We start from the raw sequence: 16,547 nt of genomic DNA on the forward strand, positions 1-16,547 counted from the left end.
GACGGTGTCACCACTAGAGCCTTTGGCAGGCTAAGACCACCTTTTGTCAGGATAGCTTGTACTCGCTACCCCCCTTCAAATTGTCCGTTGTGGGATCCCTTCCCGCCTAATATTTGGGAAGAGAACCAGGGCCTCTATAAATAGGACTAGCCATCACCATGGGGAGGGGCTTGGACGGATCATTTAGATCATCCTCAACCACACAAGCTCACCGAGCTGAAGAACACCTCTCCTCAGGAGGTAGTTCTTCCCTTGTACTTGTTCATCCTCAGCCTACAAGGAAATCCACCACACCACACTGGAGTAGGGTATTACACCACATCGGTGGCCTGAACCAGTATAAACTCTTGTGTCCCTTGTTCTTCGAGTTCAACGAGCCGAGCCTTGAGATCGTGGTGAGAAAGTGAGCTAGGAGGAGGGAGAGATCTTCGTGCGCACCCCAGAGTTCGAACCTTAAGGGTTTTGCCGGAACCCGAAATCCAACGCATGTCGTGCCTCGAAGATGGAGATCAAAGGCGCAAGATGATATTGGCCATATCATGTCACTTTATGATTTGCATGTGATGTTTGTCATGTTTACATCTTATTTGCTTAGAACGACGGTAGCATAAATAAGATGATCCTTCACTAAAATTTCAAGAAAAGTGTTCCCCCTAACTGTGCACTGTTGCGAAGGTTCGCTGTTTCGAAGCACCACGTGATAATTGGGTGTGATAGATTCTAATGTTCGCCTACAATGGGTGTAAGCCAGATTTACACATGCGAAACACTTAGGTTGACTTGACGAGCCTAGCATGTACATACATGGCCTCGGAACACGAGAGACTGAAAGGTCGAACATGAGTCGTATAGTAGATACGATCAACATGGAGATGTTCACCGTTGATGACTAGTTCGCCTCACGTGATGATCGGACATGGCCTAGTCGATTCGGATCATGTAACACTTAGATGACTAGAGGGATGTCTATCAGAGTGGGAGTTCCTTAAATAATTTGATTAGATGAACTTAGTCTAGAATATCTTTACAATATGTCTTGTAGATCAGATGGCCCATGCTAATGTTGCCCTCAACTTCAACGCATTCCTAGAGAAAACCAAGCTGAAAGATGATGGTAGCAACTATATGGATTGGGTATGTAACTTGAGGATCATCCTCATAGCTGCCAAGAAAGCATATGTCCTTGAAGCACCGCTAGGTGACGCACCCATTTTCCCAGCAACTCAAGACCTTATGAACGCTTAGCAGTCGCGTAGTGATGATTACTCCCTGGTTAAGTGCAGCGTGCTTTACAGCTTAGAACCGGGGCTCCAAAAGCGTTTTGAGTAGCACGGAGCATATGAGATGTTCCAAGCGCTGAAAATGGTTTTCCAAGCTCATGCCCAGGTCAAGAGATATGAATTCTCCGACAAGTTCTATAGTTGTAAGATGGAGGAAAATAGTTCTGTCAGTGAGCATATACTCAAAGTGTCTAGGTTGCACAACTGCTTGTCTCAGCTGGGAGTTAATCTTCCAGATGACTCGGTCATTGACAGGATCCTCCAGTCGCTTTCACCTAGCTACAAGAGCTTTGTGATGAACTACAATATGCAAGGGATGGAGAAGTCCATTCCTGAATTATATTCAATGCTGAAACCAGTGGAGGTGGAAATAAAAAAGGAACATCAAGTGTGGATGATGAATAAAACCACTAGTTTCAAGAAAGGCAAGGGTAAGAAGAACTTCAAGAAGGATGTCAAGGGAGTTGTCGCACCTGGTAAATCAATTGCCGGGAAGAAGCCAAAGAATGGACCCAAGCCCGAGACTCAGTGCTTTTATTGCTAGGGGAATGGTCACTAGAAGCGGAACTGCCCCAAGTACTTAGCGGATAAGAAGGCCGGCAACGCCAAAGGTATATGTGATATACATGTTATTGATGTGTACCTTACCAGCACTCGTAGTAGCTCCTGGGTATTTGATACCGATGCAGTTGCTCATATTGTAACTCAAAACAGGAGCTGCGAAATAAGCGGAGACTGGCGAAGGACGAGGTGACGATGCGCGTCGGGAATGGTCCCAAGGTCGATGTGATCGCCGTCGGCACACTACCTCTACATTTACCTACGGGATTAGTTTTAAACCTCAATAATTGTTATTTAGTGCCAGCTTTGAGCATGAACATTGTATCTGCATCTCGTTTAATGCGAGATGGCTACTCATTTAAATCCAAGAATAATGGTTTTTCTATTTATATGAGAGATATGTTTTATGGTCATGACCTGCTGGTCAATGGTTTAATTTTATTGAATCTCGAACGTGATGTTACACATATTCATAGTGTGAATGCCAAAAGATGTAAGGTTGATAATGATAGTCCCACATACTTGTGGCACTGCCGTCTTGGTCACATTGGTGTCAAGCGCATGAAGAAACTCCATGCAGATGGACTTTTGGAGTCTCTTGATTATGAATCATTTGACACATGCGAACCATACCTCATGGGCAAAATGACCAAGACTCCGTTCTCTGGAACAATGGAGCGAGCAACCAACTTATTGGAAATCATACATACAGATGTGTGCGGTCCAATGAGCGTTGAGGCTCACGGTGGCTATCATTATGTTCTCACTCTCACTGATGACTTAGGTAGATATGTATATGTCTACTTAATGAAACACAAGTCTGAGACCTTTGAAAAGTTCAAGGAATTTTAGAGTGAGGTAGAGAATCAACGTGACAGGAAAATAAAGTTCTTACGATCAGATCGTGCAGGAGAATACTTGAGTCACGAGTTTCACACGCACCTAAGGAAAAGTGGAATTGTTTCACAACTCACGCTGCCTGGAACACCTCAGCGAAATGGTGTGTCCATACATCGTAATTACACTCTATTGGATATGGTGTGATCTATGATGTCTCTTACCGATCTACCGCTATCATTTTGGGGTTATGCTTTAGAGACTGCCGCATTCACTTTAAATAGGGCTCTGTCAAAATCCATTGAGACGACACTGTATGAATTATGGTTTGGAAATAAACCTAAGATGTCGTTTCTAAAAGTTTGGGGATACAATGCTTATGTCAACAAACTTGAACCTGAAAAGCTCGAACCCAAGTCAGAAAAATGCGTCTTCATAGGATACCCTAAGGAAACTATTGGGTATACCTTCTACCTCAGATCCGAAGGCAAGATCTTTATTGCCAAGAATGGATCCTTTCGAGAGAAAGAGTTTCTCTCGAAAGAAGTAAGTGGGAGGAAAGTAGAACTTGATGAGGTATTGCCTCTTGAACCGGAGAGTAGTGCAGCTCAGGAAGATGTTTCTGTGGTGCCTGCACCGACTACAGAAGTTAATGATGTTGATCATGAAACTTCAGATCAAGTTGCTACTAAACTTCGTAGGTCCACAAGGGCACGTTAATCACCAGGGTGGTACAGCAACCCTGTCCTGGAAATCATGTTGCGAGACAATGGTGAACCTTCGAACTATGAAGAAGCGATGGCGGGCCCAGATTCCAACAAATGGCTTGAAGCCATAAAATCCGAGGTAGGATCCATGTATGAAAACGAAGTACAGACTTTGATAGACTTGCCTGTTGATTGGCAAGCCATAGAGAATAAATGGATCTTTAAGAAGAAGACTGACGCAGATGGTAATGTGACCATCTATAAGGCTCGGCTTGTCGCTAAGGGTTATCGACAACTTCAAGGGGTTGACTACGATGAGAACTTCTCACCCGTAGCGAAGCTGAAGTCCATTCGAATCATGTTAGCAATTGTCGCATTCTATGATTATGAGATATGGCAAATGGACGTCAAAACAACATTCCTTAATGGTTTCCTTAAGGAAGAATTGTATATGATGCAGCCGGAAGGTTTTGTCGATCCTAAGAATGCTGACAAGGTATGCAAGCTCCAGTGCTCCATTTATGGGATGGTGCAAGCATCTCGGAGTTGGAACATTCGCTTTGATGAAATGATCAAGGCGTTTGGGTTTATGCAGACTTATGGAGAAGCCTGTGTTTACAAGAAAGTGAGTGGGAGCTCTGTAGCATTTCTCATATTATATGTGGATGACATACTATTGATGGGAAATGATATAGAACTTTTGGAATGCATAAAGGCCTACTTGAATAAGTGTTTTTCAATGAAGGACCTTGGAGAAGCTGCTTACATATTAGGCATCAAGATCTATAGAGATAGATCGAGACGCCTCATTGGTCTTTCACAAAGCACATACCTTGACAAGATATTGAAGAAGTTCAATATGTATCAGTCCAAGAAGGGGTTCTTGCCTGTATTGCAAGGTGTGAGATTGAGCACGGCTCAATGCCCGACCTCGGCAGAAGATAGAGAAAAGATGAGTGTCATCCCCTATGCTTCGGCAATAGGGACTATTATGTATGTCATGTTGTGTACCAGACCTGATGTGAACCTTGTCGTAAGTTTGGTAGGGAGGTACCAAAGTGATCCCGGTATGGAACACTGGCCAGCAGTCAAGAATATCCTAAAGTACCTGAAAAGGACTAAGGATATGTTTCTCGTTTATGGAGGTGACGAAGAGCTCGTCGTAAAGGCTTACATCGATGCTAGCTTCGACACAGATCTGGATGACTCCAAGTCACAAACCGGATACATGTATATTTTGAATGGTGGGGCAATCAGCTGGTGTAGTTGCAAGCAAAGCGTCGTGGTGGGATCTACATGTGAAGCGGAGTACATAGCTGCGTCGGAGGTAGCACGGGAAGCAGTCTGGATGAAGGAGTTCATCACTGACGTAGGAGTCATTCCCAATGCGTCGGGCCCGATGACTCTCTTCTGTGACAACACCAGAGCTATTGCCCTTGCCAAGGAGCCCAGGTTTCACAAGAAGACCAGGCATATCAAGCGTTGCTTCAACTCCATTCGTGAATATATTCAAGATGGAGACATAGATATTTGTAAAGTGCGTACGGATCTGAATGTCGCAGATCCGTTGACTAAACCTCTTCCACGAGCAAAACATGATCAACACCAGAACTCTATGGGTGTTCGATTCATCACAATGTAACTAGATTATTGACTCTAGTGCAACTGGGAGACTGTTGGAAATATGCCCTAGAGACAATAATAAAGTGGTAATTGTATTAACCGGAAACCGTAATACATGTGGGAATACATAGATCGTAATATGTCCCTAGTAAGCCTCTAGTTGACTAGCTCGTTGATCAATAGATGGTCATGGTTTCCTGACCATGGACATTGGATGTTGTTGATAACGGGATCACATCATTAGGAGAATGATGTGATGGGCAAGACCCAATCCTAAGCATAGCACAAGATCATGTAGTTTGTTTTGCTAGAGCTTTTCTAATGTCAAGTATTGTTTCCTTAGACCATGAGATTGTGCAACTCCCAGATATCGTAGGGATTGCTTGGGTGTGCCAAACGTCACAACATAGCTGGGTGGCTATAAAGGTACACTACAGGTTTCTCCGAAAGTGTATGTTGGGTTGGCACGAATCGAGACTGGGATTTGTCACTCTGTATGACGGAGAGGTATGTCTGGGCCCACTCGGTAATGCATCATCATAATGAGCTAAATGTGACTAAGGAGTTAGCCACAGGATCATGCGTTATGAAATGAGTAAAAATACTTGCCGATGATGAGATTGAATGAGGTATGGGGATACCGATGATCGAATCTCGGGCAAGTAACATACCGGTGGACAAAGGGAATTGTATACGGGATTGATTGAATCCTCGACATCGTGGTTCATCCGATGAGATCATCGTGGAACATGTGGGAGCCAATATGGGTATCCAGATCCCGCTATTGGTTATTGGTCGGAGAGGTATCTCGGTCATGTCTGCATGGTTCCCGAACCCGTAGGTTCTACACACTTAAGGTTCGGTGACGTTAGATTTATAATGGGAATAGTATGTGGTTACCGAAGGTTGTTAGGTGTCCCGGATGAGATCCCGAACGTGAAGAGGAACTCCGGAATGGTCCGGAGGTGAAGATCGATATATTGGACGAAGGGTATTGGAGTCCGGAATTGTTCTGGGGGTACCAGGTGACGACCAGCATGACCGAAAGGGGTTCCGGAGGCCCCGACAAGCGTTGGGGGGCCTTATGGGCCAAGGGGAGGGGGCACATCAACCCACTAAGGGGATGTGCGCCCCTCCCACCCCATCTCACATAACTTGGAGAGGTGGGGCGCCTCCACCTGGCTTGGGAGGCAATCCTTTCACCTGGCTTGGCTTGGGGGGCAAGTCTCCCTAGGATTTCCCTAGGGAGATCCAATCTGCCTTGGCCGCCACCCCTAGGGAAACCCTAGGGAGCCTCCTCCTCCCCCTTCCCCCTATATATAGTGAGGGAGAGAGAGTGCAGCCGCACCCCTTCCCTGGCGCAGCCCTTCCCTCCTCCAACACCTCCTCCTCCTCCGTAGTGCTTGGCGAAGCCCTGCCGGAGGACCGCTAGCTCCACCACCACGCCGTTGTGCTGTCGGAGTTCTTCCTCAACTTCTCCTCTCCCCTTGCTGGATCAAGAAGGAGGAGACTTCCCCGGGTTGTATGTGTGTTGAACGTGGAGGCTCCGTCTGTTCGGCGCTTGGATCGGATCTTCCGCGATTTGAATCGCCACGAGTACGACTCCATCAACTATGTTCTTGTAACGCTTCCTCTTAGCGATCTTTAAGGGTATGAAGATGCACTCCCCCTCTCTCGTTGCTAGTATCTCCTAGATTGATCTTTGTGACACGTAGGAAAATTTTGAATTATTACTACGTTCCCCAACAGATTCTTTCCCCTTCTGTGCACAACACGAAGAAATCAGCCAATACTTACTACTACAATACGTGTTCGCAAGAGAAATTTGGTACAATGTGTGCAGGCCCCTCAAAAGACTAGACCAAACCCCATAGGGTATGGAAATACTCTTTGAGTGGTGCACCAACAAGCAAGGCAATGGGCACCTCATAAATGACATATGTGCAATTGTGGTTCTTATCACGTGGTCCATATGGAAGTAGCACAATGATATCGTGTTTGATGGAGCCACACCATCCATCTCTCGGCTGGCCAAGAGCATTAACAGGGAAAGCAGGACTTGGCGAGCTGCTGGTTTACTCAAGGGGGATCTAGACTTCTTTTTTGGTGTGTTGTCATAGAGGGCAAACCAGAGTAGCTAGCTTAGGCATAGGGTGGAGGTGTACTTGACTTATTTGCATGTAATTTGTGGAGAACCATTTGTGGACGGGTGTCTTCCCCGCTTCCTTATGTATACTATGAGTGTGAATATTTGAGAAAAAAATCGAACTCTGAACTTTAATCCCTAAAATCAGCATCCTATGTTTATCATTTGTGGTCAATCCTAGCCCTAAACATGTTTGGCACACTTGGAGAAGGAACAATCCTAGTTGCGCTCATTTGTTAATCTAACTAACAATGCAGGTCCACATGCCATATCATCTCTCTCCTATCCTATTATTCCTCCCACTCTCCTATCCACCCGACCCCCTTTCCCCCACTCTCTATCCCAAAGCCAATGCTAGCACCGCCCGACCATCTCCTTCCTCCATCGGTTACTCACCAACCCCTGAAATCAAGCCCGGTGTATTCTCGTAGTGGAGATGCACTAACGACCATGGAGAAGTATGACGGAGAAGGAATATATAATCAATAGGGGTGGACCTAATGATCCTTGCAGGCAAGCTGGGAGGCTGGCCAAGGCACGCAGCGGCCGGCCTGTTGAACTTTCTACAGTGCCTCTCCATGGGCAGTTTGCCCTATTTTCTTCGTTGCGTGCAACACCTCAGATGCCGTGGTGTTCTTCAACGGTGGGTCTCATATGCATCTCATTCGCGTCTCATTCACATCATATTGCATTAATTAAATAATTAATTTGAAAATTCCATTTCATCATTTATACAATGGTGAATAAGTAAACCCTCTTCTCCTTTTTGATCTCTTGCACCGAGACTCACTCCCAAACCTTTGACACATTCTTTTGGGACATTTAGAAGCTACTCAAGTTGTTTCACAATTTTAGCATGCCCATATCATGCACCTGTAGTTCAAACCCACTTTCTTTAAGAAAGTTTCTACATGGAGATTTAAAAAAAGTTCAAGTGACCTCAAACATTTTATGTGCCCCTGTTATATATCCTACAAAAGCTATGTTTCAAATTTCGTGTCAACCAGAGCTCGTTTCGTACCCAAACGGTTAAATATGAAGGCATTATAGCTGGTTAAATAACAAATCATTTGCTAAATAAAATTGCCTAACTGCTCAACCCAGCTTCCATCTCATCTAACCCATCCCACCTAGCTCATCTACCCCGTGTTATAAATGACAACTCTCCCTGCCATTTTTGGACACAATTCCCCTCCAGTAGGGTTTCCTAACCCTAATCCCCACCTCTCTCTCTCTCTCAGTCGCCACCCTCTCCCTCCTCCGAGATCTGATCCAAATTCCAGCCAAGCCACACTAGCTCTCCCTTTTGATTCGAGCCCTTGGATCTCATATCTGATGGCTCCCCTCGCCCCCAAGCTAGCCACCTCTACCCACCTCCAGTCGCAACCTGCTGAGCCCATCAGCGGCCCTCCCAGACCCATGGATTTGTTTTTTGGTGCATATTCAACAATTTGTTTTCTCAATGCAGGATTAGACTGAACTCACCCGGACTAAACAACATATTGTTTGCAACATGAATAGGGAGGTCTTACTCTGGTTTTGGTGACTCAACACTTGCATTCTCTATACTTGCCCTAGGTACCAAAAACCTCCTCATATCTAAAATTGAATAATTTAAGGTTAAAGTTGAATGGTTTGGAATGGTTGAACTAACTAACAACAGTCTGGTTAGAGGATTGATAATACCTATGTGATGTTGGAAATATGCCCTAGAGGCAGTAATATTGTATTATTTTCCCCATGCTTATAATTAAGAGTTTATATTCTATGCTATAACTACTATCATTCTGGAATATGCAATTCAGTAAAAAACTCATATGCACATGTAAATAAGAAACAGTAAAACCTGATTCCTATTCTTGCCTCTAGGACTAGCTCAAATGTTGTTTGTGACCATGTTTTTCGGATCTTGGGATATCATCAAGTGTAATGATAGTCCCAAAATAACTCCAGAATATGATGTTGGAAGAACGGTCATATTGAATTGATCCAACTTGTTTGTTAGACTTTGAGATACTATCGTCACAAGTCAACGGGTATAACACAGAGAGTTAAGACATGCTTTAGTCCCTTAGACCATGAGAGTATCATAGAAACTTCTTACCGTACGATGGACTTTGGGTTGCTCAAACATCATCTTTAACACGGTGATCATAACGACAATTTACAGGTACACCAGAAAGTTTGACAAGGGACTAGATAGGTCAAGAATGGGATTTGCTCCTCAAACAATGGATAGATTTTCTTAGGGGCCTCTCGGTGTGACGGCGTCCATCATTTTCTAGCCAGACATAGGTGACTAGGTCATAGGGATGCCAAAACATGTCAACGAGTGACGGTGTCCTGGACTACGGGGTACTCACCACGTCGTCTCCCGATCTGTTAGATTGGGCCGAGGACCCCCATGGCCGTATACTCATGGGCCAGTTCGGACAGCTGCCGCATACAAGGAAGATTCCACAAGACTTGGCAATCAAGGCAAGGACTCCACCCCACCGGCGTGTTCGGCTAGGACTCTTGTTATCCTAGGCCTCTGGTGCATTATATAAACTGAGGCCAGGCTAGTCGATAAATCAACTCCATATACAACAATCATACCATAGGCTAGCTTCTAGGGTTTAGCCTCCTTGATCTCGTGGTAGATCTACTCTTGTACTACCCATATCATCAATATTAATCAAGCAGGACGTAGGGTTTTACCTCCATCAAGAGGGCCCGAACCTGGGTAAAACATTGTGTTCCCTGCCTCCTGTTACCATCCGGCCTAGACGCACAGTTCGGGACCCCCTACCCGAGATCCACCGGTTTTGACACCGACATTGGTGCTTTCATTGAGAGTTCCGCTGTGTGATCGACAAAAGGATCGATGGCTCGCCTGCAGATCAACTGCGACTTCGGCATCTTCGTCACCAGCTCGACTGGTCACCTTGGTTCGACCAAGAATTGCACCCCGTGTTCGGATCACCATGTTCAGACGAGGGCCTTCATCAAACATCAACTCCGATCTCTATCAAGATCACGGAGCAATCATCTATGGAGCTCAGGGGCTCAACGTCAACATTGCCCTCAAGCGACCGTGCTGTTTTTCCAAACAGCGAACGCGTATCCGCCGCCACCGCCTGCTCGAGCATCGCTTTAACGATCGCTTTGGTGGAATTGTGCGGAATCGAGTCTACAACAACCCTGGAAAATTTCGTCGAGTTCCGATGGAGGAATCTTTGGCAATCTATGATATACTGGAGCCCTGTCAAATCTGGAAGGGAATCTGGATGAGTTTAGGGCGTGGTGTCCAGCTTCTAGCTCGGACGTCCTTTGAAAGATCCAACCGTTGATCGGCTGCGTAATTCCTATATCTACCACCTCTTCAAATTTCAGCTCGATCCGACCGTGCAAACTCCGGGAGCCTTCCGATTAGTGCATCACTTTTCGGATCTGTTTTCTGCGCGAAAACGAATCCGACCCGAGTTCGTCTTTTTTATGAACAGGATTTCGGACATCCCTTTTGAAGGAAGTTTTGTATGGGGTATTGTGTTTCGTTCCCGAACACATCCCACTAACTTTAAGATCTTTTGAACATGATCTTCAACATCATGCTGGTGTCAAATTAGTTCGGCAATATTACTCCACGGCTGCCGACCTGCGCTAGACATGTCGTCACTTTAGCCGAGCTCAACTTCTTCGGATCATCATCTCGGCAAGCCGAACAAGAGTCCGGCATCGCGAGGGATAAATCATCATCAACATCTCCGCCCCACGGATTACACGGAGCGGGCATACCGGCATCGCCGCACGGTCGCTTCATCAAGCCGGCATCAACCACGTCACGACCTGCATCGACAGGGCCGCACTATTGCTTCTTCAAGCTGGTGTCCGTCACGCCGACCTGCTTCGACTCATCGGCTGACGTCGAGGCTTCGACATCTCGGCTGGACCGGGGGCTTCGCCATCTCTTCATCAACCTACTCCGGACACTTCGGCGTCACTAACCGACCAGCTCCGTCACGTTAGCTGGGCCGAGGGCTTTGCCTCGGCGAGTCAACCTTTACCAGCATTGCCATGCCGTCGTTTTATCGCCCATCAGGCAATGGGTGTGCGGAGCGAGTCCCAATTTTGGGAATCACCTTCCTTTGGATTGCTACAACAAATGAACCAGGTGCTATTAATCCCAGTATTTTTTGCTTGTTTGGGTTCATTTTTCCCAAGGAATTATTACTCTGGTTTGTCCATGATATGTACACAGGTCTATCAAATGGTGACCGCATTAATGACGGTCGCGTGGTGGTTCGATCAGTTTCCGTACATAGTCCGGCGAACGCCGCATCCGAAGCTCGGACCGACCTGTGAATTCAGGCTTTGCCACGCCTTTACTACATCACGCCGACGCCCTGCATCGACATTGACTTCGGCGCCAGGCCATATTTCTTCTATTCCTCACTTTGCATAAATTATTTATTATGCAACACATTTTTTTAATTATCATTATTACTATTATCTCTGGTTTGCACTATTTTTTGTGCACAGGAAAATGATCCGGGGACTTCGGCGTCACTCTGTCGGTCTGCATTGACCGTGCTATGTCACCACTTCGGCGTGTCGAGCTCTCCGCTGCGCCACCTCAGGACCAGCTTGGGGGATGGAACCTTGCCCCGCATCAAGCTCGGACCGCGTCATCAATACCGAACACATTAACCAGCTAAGTCGCTTTCATGCTCAAAGCTTTAATTTCTAACTTGTGTTCGGTTCGACCAAGCATTATACTTTTTTGGAAAAAAGTTGCTTGTAAAAAATTTCCTTGTCCAAACTTTGTTTGTGACACACAAATTCAAGGACCCAATTCACTTGGGGGCTTCATTTATGAAGCTTTTCCTCTTGCATATGATTATACTTGTACGGCTTCGTTCCTTGTTCGTGTATTATGCCACAATATGCACCATATTGACTTAAGCGATTTGCAAGCTGGGTTGCCTCGCTCCTGTGTTTACCCCTACGTTCCCGATTGTTCGGCAAGGGAGTAAAGGGAGCACCTCTGCGATTGTCACGATCGGGTCAACCAAGCCGGACCTCAGACTGGGTGAAGCCGAAAGCTAGCGCTCTTATAGTTTTCAATGATGGTCGGCACACAACAGAACTCATGAGTACAAAAAATCTATTGCACAAGTCTCATAATAACAATGAGCACCGAAGAAAGGTATCGGTGGGGGTACTATTTTCTTCAAAGATGCTTCTTACACTTCACGGTAATATAGCATAAGTTCCCTGAGCGCGCTTTGTTTGTTACAGCCTTATGGCCTGATTACCTGGTTATTGGAAACACCGTCGATATTCTCGACCGATGGAGTACATAACACTTTTCGGTCCTTGACATAAGAGGGAGAAGCTGACGGTCGGTTAAGACGCGTTTAAAGTTCGGTTGAACATAGATATGATATAAGTACTTCGGTACATGCAATCATTCTTCTACCCAAGTCACTTGGGGGCTCTTATGTTTATTTGAGCCGTTTTATAATAAGTGTTCTTCTTCTTAGTCGTTGCAAAGTTTTATTATTATTTATCACTCCTTTTTCGACACGAGTGTGCGGTCACTAGCCGGGGAGCCTAATTTATCTCTCAAAGCCGCTAGAGTTTAGTTTGCTAAACTGGCCTAATGAGAAGTACTCCGCCCTCGGGATATGAGGTTGAAGCCGTAGGCTAACCCGCTCGAAGTCTTGAGATAAGATGTATCATGTTAAAGCACGACAGAAGCACTTCCTTTTTTAAGACCAATTTTCGGATTGGCACCGAACACTTGATCTTGTTCGGACGTCATGCTTTTACTGACGTTTCTTGGTTTTCCAAGCTTTTTGGCACTTTTAAACTATTTATGCTTTTCCAGCATTAGTCTCACAGTGCAACGCCGCACACCTTTAGGGATTCAGCAAAAACATTCTCAGATATTGCTATATATGCATCAGTTTCGAATTGTGTCTTCGGTCAATAGTTGGGTTGCCCAGCTCCTGCACTTGCTTCCTACGTTCCGTTTTATTCGGCTAGGCGTGCAAAGGGAGAACCATTGTGATTGTGCTTCCAGCTCACATGGTTAAGCACCTCAGTGGAGAAAGCCGAAAACTGACTGTCACAATAAGCGTAAACTGGTCAGCGATCCGATGACTATGTTAAAAGATGGGCCGTTCATAACATTGGCCGAAGTGTTTACGGCTTGACCCCGACTGTCGCCGAACACTACCGGGGGCTATTAACTGGCCTCCCAAACTAAATCCTCGATATTTTGCTCTTACATTAGAGCTGAGGTTTAATAATCATGCTTAGCATGACAACCCAAAGAAAGGAACCGATAGCGGGACTATTTTCTTTGGAAGACATTTCTTCTGTTAAAAAACAATATAACATATCTCTCTGCATACCTTTGTTTATAAAACCGTATGGCCAGATTGCCTTGTTTGTTGTAAATCTTTGCCCTCATAAAGGCTTTATAAAGTAGGACAAACACTCCTCGGCTACTGGCCGAGGAGGTGGAAGCCGATGGTCGGTCAACAAAGTTTTGTACAATGCAGATCCGAGCATTAATGACGTAAAGTACTTGGATACATAGAGTCATTACACATAATATGTGATTTTACTATGGATATTGATCCTTAATTCGGCCACCCGTGCCCGCATTAAGGCTCGGGGGCTACTGGGCTTCGGGCTTATTATTTACAAATATTAAAGGGGCACATCGATGTTGGAAATATGCCCTAGAGGCAATAATAAAAGCATTATTATTATATTTCCTTGTTCATGATAATTGTCTTTATTCATGCTATAATTGTATTATCCGGAAATCGTAATACATGTGTGAATAACAGACACCAACATGTCCCTAGTAAGCCTCTAGTTGACTAGCTCGTTGATCAAAAGATAGTCATGGTTTCCTGACTATGGACATTGGATGTCATTGATAACGAGATCACATCATTAGGAGAATGATGTGATGGACAAGACCCAATCCCAAACATAGCACAAGATCGTATAGTTCGTTTGCTAGAGTTTTCCAATGTCAAAGTATCTTTTCCTTAGACCATGAGATCGTGTAACTCCCGGATACCGTAGGAGTGCTTTGGGTATGCCAAACGTCACAACGTAACTGGGTGACTATAAAGGTACACTACGGGTATCTCCGAAAGTGTCTGTTGGGTTGACATGGATCAAGACTGGGATTTGTCACTCCGTATGACGGAGAGGTATCACTGGGCCCACTCGGTAGTGCATCATCATAATGAGCTCAAAGTGACCAACTGTCTGGTCACGGGATCATGCATTATGGTACGAGTAAAGTGACTTGCCGGTAACGAGATTGAACGAGGTATTGGGATACCGACGATCGAATCTCGGGCAAGTAACATATCGATTGACAAAGGGAATTGCATACGGGGTTGATTGAATCCTCGACATCGTGGTTCATCCGATGAGATCATCGTGGAGCATGTGGGAGCCAACATGGGTATCCAGATCCCGCTGTTGGTTATTGACCGGAGAGTCGTCTCGGTCATGTCTGCTTGTCTCCCGAACCCGTAGGGTCTACACACTTAAGGTTCGGTGACGCTAGGGTTGTGAAGATATGTATATGCAGAAACCCGAATGTTGTTCGGAGTCCCGGATGAGATCCCGGACATCACGAGGAGTTCCGGAATGGTCCGGAGGTAAAGAATTATATATAGGAAGTGCTGTTTCGGGCATCGGGACAAGTTTCGGGGTTATCGGTATTGTACCGGGACCACCGGAGGGGCCCCGTGGGCCCACCGGGTGGGGCCACCTGTCCCGGGGGGCCACATGGGCTGTAGGGGGTGCGCCTTGGCCTATATGGGCCAAGGGCACCAGCCCTACTAGGCCCATGCGCCTAGGGTTTCCACCAAGGAGGAGTCCAAGTGGTGGAAGGCACCCCGAGGTGCCTTGGGGGGGGAGGGAAACCCTCCCCTGGCCGCCGCACCTAGGAGATCAGATCTCCTAGGCTGCGCACCACCCCCCCTTGGCCCTCCTATATATAGTGGGGGAGAGGAGGGATTTCATACCCCAGCCCCTGGCGCCTCCCTCTCTCCCCGTTACGTCTCTCCCTCGTAGTCTTGGCGAAGCCCTGCTTCTGTGACGCCCTGCATCCACCACCACGCCGTCGTGCTGCTGGATCTTCATCAACCTCTCCTTCCCCCTTGCTGGATCAAGAAGGAGGAGACGTCTCCCGTCCCGTACGTGTGTTGAACACGGAGGTGCCGTCCGTTCGGCGCTGGTCATCGGTGATTTGGATCACGTCGAGTACGACTACATCATCACCGTTCTTTTGAACGCTTCCGTGCGCCATCTACAAAGGTATGTAGATGCATCCGATGACTCGTTGCTAGATGAACTCCTAGATGATCTTGGTGAAACGAGTAGGAAAATTTTTATTTTCTGCAACGTTCCCCAACAATCGATCCCCTGATCTGGTGTTGCCACCCGACTAGTGTCTCGGGGGCTACTGCATTGCTTGTCCAATATAGAAAATTTTATGTGCAATATAGTTTTCGAGGAGATTTTGATCCTCAGGTTGGTCGGCCACACCCAACCTGAGTCTCGAGGACTGAGCATGCCGCTTTTAGTGTCCCGAAGTATTCTGCCGAGCTAGGACTTGATCCTCAGGCCGATTTTGCAAATCAACCTGAGTCTCAGCGGCTACTGGGATCAGCGGTCTTACATCATCCTTCATGTGCATCTCAGGTTTTAGACTGATACACACCTTGAGGGCTACTGGCTATATATCTCGGCAGGGAATAAATTGCACCAATAAAAAATATTGACAAAAAATTGGCCCATAGTCGGGGTGGTGCACCGCCTCGGAAGCAGTCCGGCATAAAGCTCGGGCGCTAGTGGCTGGCTCCATAGAGGGCATTTCCGGCATTAAGCTCGGCTAAACTCCTTCAAATTTTTTGAACCAAGGTGATATGACACCTCGGATATAGTCCGGCGTTGGAGCATGGACACAGTCCGGCGTTGGAGCTCGGATACATTCCGGCGTTGGAGCTCAGAAGGCAGTCCGGCGTTGGAGCTCGGACGTAAGAGAACACTGCCTCCCGGGAACAACTTCAAACCCGAGGTGTGGCATAAAAATAAACAAGGCATTGATAAAGGCCGGAAACTTAAAGGGGCTCCTCGGATACCCGACGTGTAAACCCGTCGAATGCATTTCGGCGATCCTCAAGATCGAAGATAAAAAAGATTTGTTGAACCAGTTTTCAAGATCGACGGCTGAAGATGAAGAACAGTTCGAAAGAATCGAGGAGCGTCCCTAACTTGAAGACCGGTTCAGGGGGCTACTAACGGTGTCCTGGACTAGGGGGTACTCACCACGTCGTCTCCCAATCTGTTAGATTGGGCCGAGGACCC

The 16,547-nt window shown here is 46.4% G+C and overlaps 1 pseudogene; it reads left to right on the forward strand.

Moving 5' to 3' along the window:
- LOC147991053 (uncharacterized) overlaps positions 1-8,628 on the forward strand; it is a 45,603-nt pseudogene extending 36,975 nt beyond the window's left edge.
- Positions 8,629-16,547: the final 7,919 nt, after the last annotated feature.

This window comes from Triticum urartu, chromosome 1A (assembly GCF_056163025.1).
Source record: "Triticum urartu cultivar PI428250 chromosome 1A, HENAU_Tu73, whole genome shotgun sequence".
Classification (NCBI taxonomy): domain Eukaryota; kingdom Viridiplantae; phylum Streptophyta; class Magnoliopsida; order Poales; family Poaceae; genus Triticum; species Triticum urartu.